At 38.5% G+C, this 17,535-nt stretch overlaps 1 protein-coding gene across 1 annotated transcript in view; it reads right to left on the bottom strand.

The window, feature by feature from the left end:
• The window catches only part of GRIN2A (glutamate ionotropic receptor NMDA type subunit 2A), a 466,205-nt gene that overhangs the window by 121,434 nt on the left and 327,236 nt on the right, over positions 1-17,535 (bottom strand). The window lies entirely within an intron of this gene.

The raw sequence follows: 17,535 nt of genomic DNA, 5'->3' as shown, positions 1-17,535 counted from the left end.
ACAATGCCTATTACGTGCCAGGCACTGTGCTAAGCAATTTACAAATATCTCATTTGATCATCACAACCCTGAAAAGTAGGTGCTTTTATTATCCCCAGTTTATCAATGAGAAAACTGAAGCAAATAGAAGTTAAGTGATTTGCCCAGGGTCACACAGCTAGTCAGTGTCTGAGGCTGGATTTGAAATCAAGTCTTCCACACTTTAGGCCTGGTGTTCTATCCACTGCACCACCTAGCTGCAGTCCTGTAGAAGGCAGGGTAACATGACTATGACTCCAATACAGGTAAACAGGACACTGGTCTCATCAGTATACTAGTGCCTTGCTTCTGAAAGTCCTAATAAATCCTATGAAATTTGTTTGCCTTTATGCTCTGAGGAAAGATAGATATGCTTTTTTTTTGCTCCCCGCTTGCTATTTTAGATTAAACTGATATTGCCTATTAATATAAGCTGTGCACTGAAGATGAGGATCTGCCAAAAGCAGCCCAGTGTTATTTTAGCTCTGTCAACAAATCCAAAGAGCTGGCAATTACTTTTAATTCCATTCGCTGGTTTGAAGTTTCTGCATGATTAATGCAGGCCATTAATTTTCAGACTATAACTAGAAATTTTGTCTTCTCCAAACCTTTCATCAAACTGTGGCCCCACGGTGAGTACTCATGAGTATTCAAATGGTCCATGAGCTTGGGAAGGAATTGAATGGTTGAAACTCTGCAAGTACAAGGAAACTGCCTGGATCATCCAAGCAGGTTTCATCGTCCAAATACTGAGGTCATATTCAGAAGATCAATGCCTTAACTAATTCTTGCTGATGTGATCCCCAAAATAAAATAAATGGATATTTATCCCTAAACTCACAGACACTCACCTTTCCCAGATGATAAAGGCATTCATCAGTAGATTTTCGGCCTCATACTCAAGTTGTTGTTGTTCATTTGTTTCAGTTGTGTTCAACTCTTCATGACCCCATTTGGGGTTTTCTTAGCAAAGATACTGGAGTGGTTTGCTATTTCCTTCCCCAGTTCATTTTACAGATGAGGAAACTGAGGCAAACAGGATTAAGTGATTTGCCCAGGGTCACACAGTTAGTCTGAGGCCAGATTTGAACTCAGAAAGATGAATCTTCCTGACTCCAAGCCTAGTACTCTGTCTACTGCACCACCCAGCTGCCCATTCATATTCGAAACAACTAATTATCTGGGAAACCTTCAAATGAAAATCTATGAAAAATTACAAATTGTCAAGGTTGGCCCAGTCTACTCACTCTTTTTCTGATTGTAGACTAGCCAGCTTCAACCTTACCCTCCAGGTTGCTCCAGCCTTCATTGAAGAAAAAATTTAAAATAAGACAGCCTGAATACTGGGACTTGGAGTCAGGAGGCCTAGAATCAAATCCTACCTCTGCTATTTCCACCTTTACAACTTGGACAAGGATCTTTTTCTCTCTGGGCTCCCAAAATAAAGCAAATGAAAGATGAAAAATTGCAAACTGTGCCTATTTCTTCATCTGAAAAATTAAGAGATTGGATTAGATTGACTGTCTAGATTTAAATCTATGTTCATAAGAATGGCTTAGCTATTTTGGGCCCCAGTACCTATCTTAAAAGGGTTAAAGGAAGGCAGGAAGCTGTTCTGTTTCATATGTTGACTTGTACTCCCCTCCTTCACATGTCAGTCCCTCTTGTATTGCTTTGCAATGCCCTCAGCTATGGGTTTTAGACTTTGATTTGACTAACTCTGTATCTCCCATTTCTGATACTACCTGAAAGATGAAACTAAGTTTTCTTCTTCTAGTTCCAATTCATTAACTTGTGTCTTATTTTTCTGTTCCTGTGTCCTGGGACTATTTGTTGGCCTGGCCTTGTCTGGGATACAATCCTGGTTCTTCCACTTGTCATCTCTCTGACTCGATCTCTGATACCAGTATCTCAATATCCATCCCATGTCTTCCCTCTGGTCTAATCACACATGTTGAGTGTTAAGAAAAATCATGCGACAACCTGTAATCTGTTGACTCCAACCAATATTCTAGTACCATCACTGTTAGTTGGAAGAAGGAGGATTCACCTACCTAGGATGCTGACTTCAGGGGCAAAGAGAATTTTTAGGGTAAGGAGGAAGTCTTACAAGACTTCCCCTAACTTTCCCAATGAGGAATTCCTCTTGGCTCAATGATTGTTTTCCCAATTTCAATCTTTTTGAACACATGCATTTCTACCAGTTTCCTTTCAAGCTGACTAAAATTGGGACCACTTGGCCCCTGCTCATTTTCTTCTCTTATCCAGGGACATTCTGTCATCTTCATTTGCACAATTAGAATTCAAATGAAAAGAAAATAGACTCTGAGAAAGGAGTAGATAACCATTGTGAGGAGTTTTAAAGCATGTTATCAAAAGACAGAGGTAATGTACAGCAAACATATGGTGGGGCAATAAAGAATGAATAAGCAGGAGTGGGGGAGAGAGAGGCGGGGAGAAAATCTCAGGCTTCAGATTAGCAGCCAAATGCTCACTCAATACTGCACAGAAAAACAAGAGACTGATTACATTGCAGATTTGCATACATTTCCTAATATGCTCAGGACTCAACTGGAGCAGAGAGCATGTGATTCCTAAGAGTTTGTGTAAGTCTTTCTCACTTCTGCCTATACTATTGCATGAACCTCCTCAACTCCCTCCTTCCAAGATCTCTCCTCTCTATTCCATTCTCTATAAAGCTGTCAAAATAGTCTTCTTCAAGCACAAATCTGATGATGTTATTACCCAGCTAAAGAATACTCAGTAGCTCCCTACTGTCTCTAGGATAAAGTATCAATCCCTCAGCTTAGCCCTTAAAACAGTCACAACTTGTCTCCAGTCTTCAGATTTATTTCATACTACCACCCCTCCATACACTTTCTTATCTAGCCAAATTGGACCACTGGCTGTTCTCTGAATGTATCATTTCCTTCCCTGCCTCCATACTTTTCTTAAGGCTGTCCCGCACAACTGGAATGCACTTCCTTCTTCGTTGATGTCTCTCAGAATATTTCATTTCCTTCAAGGCTCAACTTGGGGTCTACCACTCCTAGTAAAACTTTTCCAGATCCTCTTCACTGTCAGTTTACCTCCTTCCTCAAATGATACCCTATTATGTTGTATTTCATTCAGTTATTTCATTCATGTCCAACTCTTCATGATCCTATTTGGGGTTTTCTTGACAAAGGTACTGGAGTGGTTTGCCATTTCCTTCTCTAGCACATTTTACAGATGAGGAAACCGAGGCAAACAGAGTCAAGTGACTTGCCTAGGGTCACACAGCTAGTATGTATCTGAGGACAGATTTGAATGCAGGAAGATGAATCTTCCTGACTCTAGGCCCGGCACTCTATCCACTGTATCACCTACCTGCCCCCATAATGTTATGTACCCAAGCAGAACACAGATTCTTTTACAAAGATTTTCCTTTCGTCTTTGTATCTCCAAGATCTAGCCCAATCATCTATTTGTACATAGTAGGCAGTAAATAAATGCTTATTGACTCAAACTGAACTGAATTCAGTGCGCAAACGTGAAGATCCCATCCTTCAGTCCACAGTAGAGTGACAGAGGCTCTAATGAGAAAAACCAATAACACTGAACTTGAATTATAAGGGAAGAAAACTTAAAGATCATTTAAATCAGCCTCTACATCTTCTATAGAAAGAAAAAAGAAACTAGGGCCCAGAGAAGTTAATGACTTGACCAAGGTTACTTGCATAGGTGTGGCTTATCCATGATTCAAATTCAGATCCTCTCACTGCAAATCCAGTGTCCCTCCTCTGTAGTGATTTTAGGACATTATTTCCAGGGACAAAGCAGATAAGTCTCAAGTTTTCAGGATCTTAGAAAACATTCACTAAAATCCTATCCAGTCTTCTGCAAATCTGAGATCAATTAACCACTGCTGATTAAGCACCTACTGTGTGCCAGGCACTGGGCTAGGTGATGGGAAAAAATGTTATGAGTGCTCATTGCATTGGCTTTCCTTGCATCTCCTTCTGGTCATGGAATGAGGATTGTGAGGGGACGATTCGTGCTCTCAAGGACTTCGTGCTAAACTGAAACGGAGATAAATAAACTGAAATCACAGACGGCAGCTTCCTAACTCGCTCCTTGTTGCAGAGAGCAGATTGTCAAGGTGCGGTCCCACGCTGCTCATTCTCTTTCCTTTTGCACAGATGACATTCCAAGCTGCATCATTAGGATGCAAATGGGAAAATAATCATACCTGATGCTGACAACTTTGTAAGAGGAAATAATTGTAAGTTGGCAGACCAAGATGATAAAGAGAAGCGGGAGTAATAGAGGAGCAGAATAGCCACCTGGAACAGCAGTGCAGGCATCCTCCGCTGTGTATCCTCTGGAGATTTATGAAGCTCATTCAAAAACTGGCCTCAGGAAGTTCAGATAGGGTCACAAACAAGCAGCCCAAGTTTGTTATCACTGGGTTCAATTTCAACTACACTTTTAAAAATGTATGTCAATAGTTCACAATTTTGCATACAGTCCTCTTTCTTTTTTTCTTTTTCTTTCTTTTTTTTTTTGGCAATTGGGGTTAAGTGACTTGCCCAGGGTCACACAGCTAGTAAGTGTCAAGTGTTTGGTCTGAGGCCAGATTTGAACTCAGGTCCTCCTGACTTCAGGGCCAGTGCTCTATCCACTGCATCACCTAGCTGCCCCTACAGTCCTCTTTCTATTCCTACTATGTTGAAAAGTTCATAACAATTATAAGTAGCATTTATATGGCACCTTAAAGTTTGTATTTTAGAAATATTATTTCATTGGATCCTCAAAACAAACCTGGGAGGTAGGTATTATTGTTATCCCCATTTTCCAGTTGAGGAAACTGAGGCAATAAGGATTAAGTGCTTTGCTCAGGGTCATGTGGCTAGTAAATACCTGAGGCAGGATTCTAATTGGTCTTCCTAAGTCCAAGTCAGCACTCCATGTACTGTACCACCTAGCTGTTCATGTTTATTGATGCTCAAGTTTGTGACAAAAAAAAGTGATAATGCTGGTGCTGATGGTGGTGGTGGTGATGATGATGATAGAACCCAACTAGTCAATGTCTTTGACTTAAAGAGGTAAACTTCTTCATGGTGCAAAAAGTGATAGACTTTCTGTCAAGAGAGATATGGGTTTGACTCATGCCTCCCACTGTAGCAGTGCAACCATGGACAAATCTGCTACTATTTCTAGGCTCTTATTTCCTCATTCGTAAAATAAGGAAAACATTACCTACTCTATCAAATAATGATCAGAAGGATGAAATGAGGTCTATAAAGCATTACATAAATGCTAGGTATTATTATTTTTGATCAAATACCCACTGTGTTAAAAAGCACTTTCCTAGGTACCTTGAGAGGATAGAAAATGAAAAAAAATTCTACAGTCCAGTTGGCAGACTATTATATAAAAGTACAGAAAAGATATAGGACAGTGTATTAAGCACACTAAAATAGGGCAAGTAAGTTTCATGCAAAAGGAATACCTAAGTGAAAAACAGAACTAAAAAATATCAGTGTGGGGTAGGTTTAATCAAGGAAAGCTTGGAAAATGTGAATTTTCAGTTAGATTTTGGAGAAGTGAGGGATATGGAGGATGAAGATTAGTCAGGGTGCTCAGAGGGGATAGTGAGACACAGTACATGAATTTAAAGAATGCTCCAAATCTAAAAGTCAGTGGAAGACTTCATATTTAATCTGAAGTAACAAAGACAGGATGCTTCCAGTAGAACTTGTTGGATGTTACATATTTTTTATTCACTGTCTGTTTTCTGCAAGGTAACAAAGGCAGTGAATAAAACCCTTGGTCTCATTCCTGCTACTGTCAAGAAAATAACTCAGAATAAAGTTGAGAGTGTCTACTGAACTCAAGTTAGGGACTTCTCTTGCCTTTTGGGAAGAGAAAGGGCCAACTAAAAGCCAGAATAGTATTTAAAATGATGATTCTCAGAGAATTGCAATCAAGTCATATTCACTATACCCCGGAAATCATTTTACAACCTTGGTTAAATTTGAGAATAGTTTGTTTTCTAACAATATTCAATGATCTCATTCAACTCTCAATTTCATTTAACTCCAGTATTTATTAAGCAGTTACTATGTGTAAGGGACTGGGCTTAACACTGGACATACAAAAATCAAAATGAAATAGTCTCTGATCTCAATGAGTTTTCGTGGGGAGAGGGGATACAACATAAAGACAGAAAAGCAAATATGAGATCATTTAAGGAAGCACACTAATGATTGGGAAGTGAGGGCAGTCAAGGAATGCTTCATGGAGGAGGTAGCATCTTAGATCTCAATAATACTTTGATGAAAAGAGATATGAGTTTGAAGTGAGGAGGGTATGAATCCCAGGAACGGGAATAACTCGTGCAGTTTTGCAATCGTGAGGTCATAAAATGTTAACTAGTAATTCAGCTTGGTTGGGATGTAAGAGTGAATGGGAGTTCCGTAAAATAAAACTAAGAAGACAGGATAGAGTTGGATTATAAAGGGCAATAAATGGGAGCTTGAGGAATTGATATCTTATTTGAGAGATATCAGGAAGCTAAGGGCTGCTTTTGAACAGTATAGAGATATGGTCAAACTTATACTTTTGAAATATTATTTTGGCAAGCTTTGTGGATGATGGATTTGGATAAGACTGGAGAAGGGGGGACTAGAGGGAGGAACTCCCCCAGTTAGAAGTCTATTGAAATAGGCCATGTAAGAAATGATGAGCCAAGAAGTATGGGAGTAGTGTGATGGAGGTGGACATAAAGGTGCTGTGGAGGCAAAACCAACAAAAATTGGCAAGATTTGGGCTTGGTACAGGAGCTCTAGGAAGTGGAAGAGTCAGTGATTACTCTAAGGTTATAAATGTTGGTAACTAAAAGGACTGTGATACCCTCGATAAAAATAGAGAGGTTTGGAAGATGGAGAATTTGGTGGGAGGTGGGTAAAGAGGTCTGTCTTAGGCACAGTGAGTTTGAAATATTGAAGAGATATCCAGACAGGGATGTCTAGCAGGAAGATGGCCAAGGAGGCCCGGAATTTAGGAGAGAGCTTAGTGTTAGGTACCTAGATCCTATAGTCACTTGCCTAGAGATGACAAATGAACCTATGACTGTGGAGAAGACCACCAAGGAATGTAATATATAGACAGAAGAAAAGAACCAGGAAAGCGCATAAGATGATTATCTAGAAAAGAAGACTAAGATGACACAGTTATAGAAATAGGAGAAGAAACAGAAGAGAACAGTCATGGGAACTGAGAAAGGGGAAGTGGTGATTAATATTATCAAATGCTATAGCAAGGCCAAGGAAGATGAGGTACGAGAAATAAGATTTAGTAAACAAAGATAAACACTGTGATGTTCTATATAGAGGGATAGTATGATGGTAAAAATGAACTTAATATTTTGATTCACATAACCATTCAGAAATGGAGTCATCAAAAGCACTGTACATTTCCCAAAGACAATCCTGTCCTTTTTCATGTATGTATTCCCAACTCATTTTCCTTTAATAGTGTCATGATACATGGACTGATGGTCAAGTTGCATTAGTTATCCATCCAAATGCCTATTTGGACAATAGGCATTACTCATCCACTTGGATTTTCCTGTATGAATAGTTTCACTATAATCCATAACTATAGATCTTATTTAGGAAGCTCTGCAATATTCTGAGGCTTAAAGTCCCATGACAGTACAATGTCATCTGCAAACAGGAACATTTGTGGACCTCATAATCTACAATACTATACTCTCAACATATTTACAGTTCAGTGTTATCCAAAAAACAATGAAAAAGGTCATGGTGGATTCATGATTCAGTTCAAGTCAAATCTGGCCTCAGATACTTCCTAGCTGTGTAACCCTGGGAAAATCACTTAAATTCTGTTTGACAGTTTCCTCCTCTGTAAAATGGAAATAACAGAACATCTTCCAGGGCTATTGTGAGGATAAAATGGAACAATAATTGAAAAGCACTTAGTGCAGTGTCTGGCACATAGTAATTGCTATGTAAATGTTATCTATTGATATCGATAAATATAGATGTAGATATTCTTCAACACATTACAAATAAGGAGAAGCAACATAAAGTATATCACCAGTGAAATGTATGACTAGAAAAGAATGTGGGCTGTCACATAGTCAAAGGAGAGGGATACCTATTGAACTGCTAACATGCTTCATTGGTATCTACAGAATGTCAAGAGAACTAAAGGAAGGACCCCAGCACATAGAGTCAGTCAGTCAATAAACATTCATTAAGCACCTACTGTGATAATTGGATAGCTCCTCAGTCTTGTAATTATGGGATAACACTGCTAGAAGAATGGATGAGTTGAACCTTATCTACCATAGGAGTGAGGACCAACATTGATGAAATTATAGCTATACAAATGTATCCAAGAATAACTATTTTAAGCAGAGGTGGTTTTTTTGTTTGTTTGTTTTTACTTGAATTACACTCCATTCAGACTTCCCTCTTGAATTTGCATGCAATCACAGAATATTAAAGTTAGAAGCAACCTTCAAGACCATCTAGGCCAGGGGTTCTTAAATGTTTTTGTGTCACAGACTCCTTTGACAATATGGTGAAGCATATGAACCTCAGAGGGGAAAATATTTTAAACAACTGAAGGAAATAATACATTTCAATGAGAAGTTGTTGGAAAAAAAAGATTTTTCCCATCCAAATTCGTGGACCCCCTGAAATTCATCCATGGACCTCTTGAGGATCTATGCTCTTCAGGTTAAGAAATCTTGATCTAGGCCTTCATTTTACCATTGAGAAAATCAAGGCTCCAGGAAATGATGCAAATTTCCCCAGGTCACATAACAGAGCATGGCAGCATCAGGACCTAGGGATCTTACTTTCCTGTGCAGTAGTATGAGAAAGTTTATATGTGTGATCTGGCCAACTCACAAAAGAGAAAAACACTCCATTTTAAGTGTGGTACTGAAGGACAAAGCTAACACCTGCCTTGTAGGCTAAATATGTTGTGTCCTTCTGTTGTCTATGGCTGCAGTGTTATAAGAAAAATAAGATTCAAATCAATATAATGAATTATGTTATAACTCTACCATATCTTTCATGGCCCCTGCCCTGGAATTCCTCATTATTTAAATCCTATGGGAGAATATGTATCCATGGCAATGGGATTCTGATTAATTGTACCCTACTGGAGAACTAAAAATTATAATAGAAATAATACTTCCTTCTTATCAGTAGAGTGGTAGGGAAACACATGTGTGGGATGTGGTATACCCTTTTAGGCTCTGTCAGTTGGATGATTTTCTTTGTTACAAAAGAAGATACTATAAGCTATAGCATAAGAAACTAGAAGTCATCAATAGAACTTAAAAAAATAAAAAGCTATGAGAGGAGGGGGAGAATGTGACCTTTCTGAGGAATCCTGTGTCTTTCAGAGAAGTACCAAATATTCTTCTTTTCTGTATACCAATAATATTTCCATTTATGTGGTTCTGAGTGTGAAGTCCTATGTCACTTGTATACCAGTGGTGCTCTGGGCCTCAATTACCACTTAGGCCAGCGAGCCATTTGTAAATTAGAATGAGTTAGTTGCAGCTATTCAGGAGTTTCTGGAAATACTTCTGGCTTCTGACTGAGAGCTTTTTGAATAATTTAGTTCTTCTGAGATCATTTGAATAATCCATTCACTAATTTCCATAATTGATGGTGATGGTGAACCACCAAGGGCATATCTTTTGTCTTACAGTTCTTACATCTGTCAGCTTAATCACTACTAGGCTCTCTCTTAAATAGCTTACAGGCTAAATTGGTTTGGGGAGTTGAGTGCTGACAGTCATTCTGCTGTTTTGATATTTGTGGCTTATAAAATTCAGCATCCTTTAACCTGGCATAACTATGTAGAATATATGTGATGATTACCCCTATAAAATGTTGTTGTTCTATACCTGTCGGCAGGTTGACTTTGGGCAATATGTTACCTTGCTGGAATAGTCTATCCCAACACTAATGTTCACTTTTAAATTTTTTTTTTATTTTTAGGTAACTGGGGTTAAGTGACTTGCCCAGAGTCACACAGCTAGTATGTGTCAAGTGTCTGGTCTGAGGTCAGATTTGAACTCAGGTCCTCCTGACTTCAGGGCCAGTGCTCTATCCACTGGGCCACCTAGGTGCCCCACTAATGTTCATTTTTAAGGTAGATTTCTATGCTTTGTGATTTATAAGTCCAGAAAAAGAAGTAGCATAAGATGAGAGATCAATGAAGATACATCAAAGAGATGTCCTTGCAATTTCATTTATACATGTGAACTTGCTAGGTGCCAACTATATCTTTTCATTGCAACCCAAATGATTAAATTGTGAGAGAATTGAAAATAGTAAATTCTCATGACTCTGGTTAAGTTCAGATGGTTCTTTTTAATACAAATAACATGTAAGTTTTCACTCCCATGACTTACATCATTTGATGAAGTTAATGACCATTATAAACCCAGGCAAATTAAATTTCACACTACTTTGGGGGAGGCTGGGAATTTTGTTGTATGTGATTTACAAAGAGAGCTTTGCCTGAAATCTGGGCTCAGACAAAATAAAATTTGAAAAAAGTTTTGTCTTTGGCCATCTCAAATCTCTGTCCCAAAATGCTTAATCATGTGTTAATCATAGATTTGCAGAGTTAAATCTCAAATAATGCACGGTTGAAGGGAAGTGCATTAGCATGAAGAATTGAAATCAACAAAAATCTTCAAAGCAACATCTTTAGAGGATATAGTTTTTAGTCTTCTCTTTCATCAAAGTCTTCAAGAGCAGGCTTAATGTCATATCTATCTTTGTACCTCCAGGGCCTAGCACAGTGCACTTTGCCATAGTAAGTGCTTGTTGAATAGGAAACAATATTGCGAAGTGTATAGGACATTGGTTCTGGAGTTAAGACCTGAGTTAAAATCTTGTCCTGATGCTTAGCAGCTGTATTACTCCAGAGAAATCTTTTAACATCTTTGAGACTCAGTTTCCTCATCTATAAATAGAGGGGAATAATCCCTACATGTCCAACAGGTGGTGTGGTTTAGTGGATAGAAACCTTGTCTCTAAGCCAGTGAGACCTGGTTTCACATTTTGCCTCTGAAACACTGGCAGTTCAATTTTGTGTAAGCCACTTAAATTCTCAGCACTTTAAGCAACTCGCAAATACTATGTGTTGCCCAAATGGTAGCAATCTACATTGGTCAAGGGACTTTCACCATCTAGGAGTAACCAATACAAATGAAATATTGGGTCTAGTGTCCCTATCCCTATCCGTACCTAACAAGGTAGTCATCAGGCTCAGATGAGATAATATGTCATAATGAACTTTGAAAACCTTAAAGTCCTATGCAAATATCAGTTGTTATTGAATTACACAAATCTATCAAAGATGCATGCAAGAAACAAAGTGGACTGATTTGAGTATTTTCCCATTCCCATCTTCCATCCCCTCTCCTTCCACTTCCCCCTTTTCTAATAAAGCTGCTGATAAGCAGACTGTACCAAAGATAGGAAGAAGTAGGGGAAAAGGAGAAGCAGGGGACCTGAATGTCTAATACTTTGGACACTGGATTCCAACTACTAGAAATTTTAGTTGTATCTTTAGCTCTTAGCAGAGCATAGTGCATATAGCACTTAACTGCTTTTGCATTTATCCATCCATTCATTCATTTGTTTATTGAAAGATTTGTCATAGATCATAGAGTTATAACTTATAGATTTGTAACTTAAAGGAACCTCAGAATTCTTCTAGTCCAGACCTCTTATTTTGCCAATAAGGAGACAGAGGTTGAGCAGACCCAGGATTCAAACACAGGGGTTTTGACACCAGATCCACCTTTTTTTTCACAGATATACTCAGTGGTTATGAAGAGTGCCACCTACATTCTGAAGCAGTCTCTATGTTTTGGAAGCCCACAGAAAATCTAAATTAAAAAGCTACGTGATCAAAATGAAATAATAAGACAATCAGTAGCTTGTGGCATATATGTTGTCATGTCTCACTTCCCTTATATGCACAGACTTTACTGCAATGATGACTATTTTCACTTGCAGGCATGGCCAAAAGGAAGGGCACACACATTTATTAAGTCCTCACTATGTGTTATAATGAGAATAATAGCTATCATTTACATAGCATAGCATAGAAAGGTCTGCAAAATGCTTTATAAATGTTATCTCATTTTATCCTCATGACAGATCTGGGAGGTGTTACTGATCCCATTTTACAATTGATGAAAGTGAGGCAGACAGAGATTAAGCATCTTGACCAGAGTCACATAGCTAGTAAGTGTCTAAGGCCAGATTTGAACTCAGATCTTCCTTAGTCAAGGTTCAGTTCATCAGGCCTGAAGAATATAGACCTCGATTGATACTATAGTCTACTGATCAAAAGAATATCTTCTTTTTCATACTAACCATACTTTTCACATATGTTAAATATGAGGTAGTTTAAAAACATAAGGAACACTAGATATCATGTCAGATGCAACCTGGGTTTCAATCCCACCTCCAACATTTCTGAGCTATGTGATCTTGAACAGTTCACTTAATTTCTGACTCTGAGTTTCCTCATCCTTAAAATGGTGATGATATCGGTTGCATTTAACTCCCAGGGTATCTAGCTCCAAGGAAGAAAATAAGCATTGATTAAGTACCAGACACTGTGCTAAACACCTTACAAAAAATATTTCATTTGATCTTCACAACCACCCTGGGAGGTATGTGCTATTATTATCCCCATTTTATATTTGACAAAATTGAGCAAAAAGTGATTGAGTGACTTGCCCAGGGTCACACAGCTTCACATTTAAAACCAGATTTGACCAGTCAGGTCTTCCTGAACCCAGGCCCAGCAATCTACCCACTGTACCCCCAGCTACTTCAGGCCTAAAGAACACAACTTGATTCACCTTATGGCTGCTGGTGGTTTGACAGATATGATACAGCTTCTACAGTGATTTCATGACACATAGCATTTGAATGCATACTGATGTATAATTATAATGACCAAGCTTGTCCCCAGAGATGAGTTAAGAAATGCACCTCCTTCCCTTCATTAGATCATGGGTATAGAATATTGTATATACTGCCAGACATGGTGGAAGTCTTTATCTGTTTTGCTGAATTGCATTTATTTTCTCTTTCTTTTTATATCTCCCCTGCCTCCAAGAGAAGACTCACTGGGTAAGGGAGTTAAGAGTGATGTATTTGGAAATTAATGTGATATAACCACAAAAAACTTCAATAACAATACTTTTTTCATGAAAGAGAGTGGTAATGACATAGGGCAGAAGGTAAATTCCCTTTGCGTTTGTATCCCCAGTACCTAGCATATTGTCTGGTATATAATAGGCACTTAATAATTGTTGATCCACTGACAAACAATAGGAATAGTTTCTTCATTTAATAGGATCTGGTCTAACATAATCATGTACTTATTACTCCCTCCAAATAAACTACCTTTCAAGCTCCATTCATTATAGAAAAGTCCTAACTGAGAGAGACAGAGACAGAGACAAAGACAGAGAGAGAGAGAGAGAGAGATCTTAGAGGTATATAGTTATTTGCAGCCTTTCTCTCCCACTAGACTGTGAGCTCCTTGAGGGCAGAAATCATGTTTTGAACCTTTCTTTGTATACCCAGTCCCAGAGCTAAGGAACACTAACTGTTCCATAGTAAGTGCTTAATAAATTCTTGTTGACTACGTACCAAAATGGCGGCAGATTTACACTTACTCATTTAACAACTACAATCCACCAGGTATGATTCCAAGTCTCTTCTGACTCCAGATCCAGTGTCCCTTGAGAGTTGGAAGAGCTGGGTAAAAGTACTCTTGACTCTTCCACCTCCTAAGGTGGTTTTCATTCAAAATGAGAAAGACACAAGTGCACTATTAGATGTCCTCTAGCATTTAACCAGAACATCTCTTCAAAAGCTTCACGTGGCCTTGTTGAGTATTAATATCTTCTATCTCTACATCAGGGCTGCCATGAAGATCACCTGTATCACAAGAAACCTATAACAGTGCTTTGTATCTGTGCCACACCACATAAATGTAAACCAGTTCCATGATTATCATAGACTTCCAGGAGTCATAGGCTAGAGACCTCGAAAGTCATTGATCAATCAGTCTACCAGATAACAAGTATTAATTGAGCACCCACTGTGTGCCAGGCTATGCTAAATGCTGGAGAAACAAGTACAAAGAATGAAACAATCCTTACAGTGAGATTACATTCTAATGAGAGAGACAGCAAGTATATATGTGGTATATAAGAAATACATACAATATAAAAGTGAAGTTAATAAATACAAATATATACAAAGTAATTAAATACAAAATAATATGAAAGGGAGGACACTAGGAGTTGGTGAGGCATAGAGGAACCAGGAAAGGATTCATGCAGAAGAGGGTGCCTGAGCTGCATCCTAAAGAAAGAAGGAGCTTCTGTGAGGTGGGGATGTGGAGTGAGTGCATCCTAGGCATGAGAGACTGCCAGTGTAATAGCATGGAGATGGGAGATAGAATATTATTTATGAAAAGCAGAGTGAAGGCCTATTTAGTTAGATCACAGAGTATAGGAGGAAGCATGATGTCCAAATGAGGCTGGAAAGATAGGTTGGATAGGGCTTTAAAAACTAAACAGAGGAGTTCATATTTCATCTTAGAGGCAACAGGAAGTTGGTTGAGAAGTAGAGTCACATAGTTAGGTCTATGCTTACATTAGCATTTACATAGTGTTTTAAGGCTTACAAAAAGACCTTATAAATATTATTTCATTTTATCCTCATAAGTACCATTGGAGGTAGATGCTATTATTAAATATACTATGTAACTATGATGCTATGACATAATTACATAATGTATTAACCAATATATTTGTAAAATATATTACATATTTATATTGTTATAGGTGCTTAAGGAAAACTACATTGGTGGAACTTTATAGAAGGGGCTGGAACGAGTAGAGATTTGGGGCATAGAGGCCAATAAGGAGGTTTTTTTCAATAACCTAGTTCAACAACTTTCTTCTACGGGGAAACTGAGGCTAAGCTAACATAACTAATTCACAATCTGAATCATAATCTATAAAGTTGTTAGGGCCTTAGAGATCATTAAATCCAACTCTTTGATTTTACAGATGAAGAAGCTGAGGCCCAGAAAAGTTAAGTGACTTTCCCCTTTCCCCAAAAGCAAAGATTTAAAAAGCCATTTTCTTTAACTACAAACCACTGCACCACATCTATCTTCTTCATATTATTATTGTTCTTGCAATGTAATCAGAATATGGAACTTGGACATCTGAGACTGAGTGTTGGCTTGGAAAATGATGCTTTCCCTGGAAGAATTTTTGCTATCATCTAGTAGCTCAAGAATCAGAATACGGAACTCGGACATCTGAGACTGTGTGTTGGCTTGGAAAATGATGCTTTCCCTGGAAGAATTTTTGCTACCATCTAGTAGCTCAAGTAACATCTGCACACCCAATCCCACTCCCCCCCCACAACTGCTAGCATCCTCCCTAATTCCCTTGCATTTAAGTGACTTTTGGTCACATTTTGTTTTATTCTGTATGTAATAGTATACATATATGTTATTGCCTTCATTAGAAGGTGAGAAAGAAGTATTATTTCATATTTTGTATATATGTCCTTGGCACTTAACACAGTGCCAGGCAGAAAGCAGGCGCTTAATAAATACTTGAATCCCAGTTGTGACATTTACTAGCTATATGAATTTGGGCAAGTCACTTAAAACCTCTCTGGGCCTCAGTTTCCTTATCTGAAAAATGATGGTGTTGGACTAGAAACCTTTTAAATTCCCTAATATCTCTAAATCTACGACCTTATTAACTTATGATCTATATTCCTAATCAGCTCCTGGGCCTCTATAGAGGTCCACAGAGGCATGCACCAGATTAGGATCCTACATTCCCAATGCAGTTGAATGACCAAAATAATAATAATATAAAAAACAGATGATTGCTACAAATGCCCTGATTGCAAGAGAACTCCTGCTCTGCACAGAACGTTTCATTTGCAGAACAGCTTGGTGCGTGGTGCTGGCATTCCCATGCCAAGCCTGTACAAAGACCCAGCAGGAAGCCACGGTCTCTCTGTGGGCCTGTCATGTTTTCTGAGATGCTCTCATTACATGTTGCAAAGCCCCAAGCCCTCGGGCAGATTCAGCATCACTGGCAAAGCCACTGTGCGAACTCTAAAATGAAAAGAAATTCCCTGTGTGGCTGAATCACTGTGATTTCTCCTTGGCATTTATTCTCTGACCCACTGTACCATAGTGAAGGGTTACGGGGGGGAGAGGTGTGGTAAAGGAGGATTCAGAATAACATGACTGCCATTTACCTGCTTCACTGCCTTTCTTTCCCTCTGAGACAAATGTGCAACAGAGGCATTTCAGAAGGGCCAAGTCTCTCGTGCACCAGTAGAATAGACCTACATCATTTACCATTCCAACCTCAACTCAGAAGCCATTCCCCAGTCATTTTTTAAGGAAATTGTTTCATTTCAAGAGAAATTTAAAGAATGACATAAAAAATATTAAGAACCATTTTCTACACTTGGAAACAATACAAGAGGCAGGCTTTCCTTCAGTAACATTTCCACAGTCTTCTGCAAACTACACCCCCCTCCAACATTCTAACTAATTCCAAACATAACCACACATATTCACATATTCGAACTGGACCCAATCGGGGCCTGATTAAATCCAACCTACAGAAAAGCTTTTGCTCCTGGCTCTCAGAATATTATGCTTCCCGCAGAAAAGCAAGAAAACATGAAATCAATAGAATTCTAGATTTAAAACTGGACAGGGCCAAAACTATTGCTAATCCCCTCCATTATTAGAGCTTTCCTTTCAACTGCCCGAAATTACTTTGTATGGATTTTGCCTTTATTTTATGTATACTAACTTGTATTATGTTTTACTTCCTCTATAATCTTCCCTTTCCTTTTCTCTCCCATCCCCCCAAGCATAGTCTCTGAGGGCAGTGACAGTTTTGTTTTTTGTTTTTTATCTTTATATTCCAGGGCCTAGGACGATGTTAAGTACATAGTAAGTGTTTAATACAGATTGTTGAATTTAATTCAATAACCACATTTTACAGATGAGGAAAGTTGAGGCACAGGAAAATTAGATGACATGCCCAAGGCCATATAGGTAGTATGTATCAGAACCAACTGAACTCAAGAACCCAGAATCCAAAACCAATATTCCATCCACTATATAATGCTACCTCTTCCTCATATTTCCTCCCAAGAAGAAATTCTTAGTTTTAATTCTTACACATTCTTGAACCCCTACTCAAGGCATCTGAAGAAAAACAAAACATGAATTGAGCCCAGTTCCCAAAGTTATTCTCAAAGCGGTCACAAAACTATGGTTTCAGGACCAGGAAAGTCAGAAGCTGGATCAGTCAGAATTATTCCTTTGAAGAGGTTCAGGAAGTAGAAATAGAGAAAGGGCTCAGCCAGAAAC

Source organism: Vombatus ursinus, unplaced genomic scaffold, assembly GCF_900497805.2.
Source record: "Vombatus ursinus unplaced genomic scaffold, bare-nosed wombat genome assembly UNPS02014832.1, whole genome shotgun sequence".
Lineage (NCBI taxonomy): Eukaryota > Metazoa > Chordata > Mammalia > Diprotodontia > Vombatidae > Vombatus > Vombatus ursinus.
The sequence above is the reverse complement of the archived record's forward strand: the minus strand, read 5'-3'. Positions and strand labels throughout refer to the sequence as shown.